Raw genomic sequence first — 984 nt, forward strand, 5'->3', positions numbered from 1 at the left:
AATTTCACAATTTGTATGGAAATACAAAAACCCTCGAATAGCCAAAGCGATCTTGAGAAAGAAAAATGGAACTGGAGGAATCAACCTACCTGACTTCAGGCTCTACTACAAAGCCACAGTTATCAAGACAGTATGGTACTGGCACAAAGACAGAAATATAGATCAATGGAACAAAACAGAAAGCCCAGAGATAACTCCACGCACATATGGACACCTTATCTTTGACAAAGGAGGCAAGAATATACAATGGATTAAAGACCATCTCTTTAACAAGTGGTGCTGGGAAATCTGGTCAACCACTTGTAAAAGAATGAAACTTAGAATACTTTCTAACACCATACACAAAAATAAACTCAAAATGGATTAAAGATCTAAACATAAGACCAGAAACTATAAAACTCCTAGAGGAGAACATAGGCAAAACACTCTCTGACATACATCACAGCAGGATCCTCTATGACCCACCTCCCAGAATATTGGAAATAAAAGCAAAAATAAACAAATGGGACCTAATTAACCTTAAAAGCTTCTGCACGTCAAAGGAAACTATTAGCAAGGTGAAAAGGCAGCCTTCAGAATGGGAGAAAATAATAGCAAATGAAGCAACTGACAAACAACTAATCTCAAAAATATACAAGCAACTCCTACAGCTCAACTCCAGAAAAATAAATGACCCAATCAAAAAATGGGCCAAAGAACTAAATAGACATTTCTCCAAAGAAGACATACAGATGGCTAACAAACACATGAAAAGATGCTCAACATCACTCATTATCAGAGAAATGCAAATCAAAACCACTATGAGGTACCATTTCACACCAGTCAGAATGGCTGCGATCCAAAAGTCTACAAATAATAAATGCTGGAGAGGGTGTGGAGAAAAGGGAACCCTCTTACACTGTTGGTGGGAATGCAAACTAGTACAGCCACTATGGAGAACAGTGTGGAGATTCCTTAAAAAACTGGAAATAGAACTGCCTTATG

This window comes from Bison bison, unplaced genomic scaffold (genome assembly GCF_000754665.1).
Source record: "Bison bison bison isolate TAMUID 2011002044 unplaced genomic scaffold, Bison_UMD1.0 scf7180017864229, whole genome shotgun sequence".
Classification (NCBI taxonomy): Eukaryota; Metazoa; Chordata; class Mammalia; order Artiodactyla; family Bovidae; genus Bison; species Bison bison.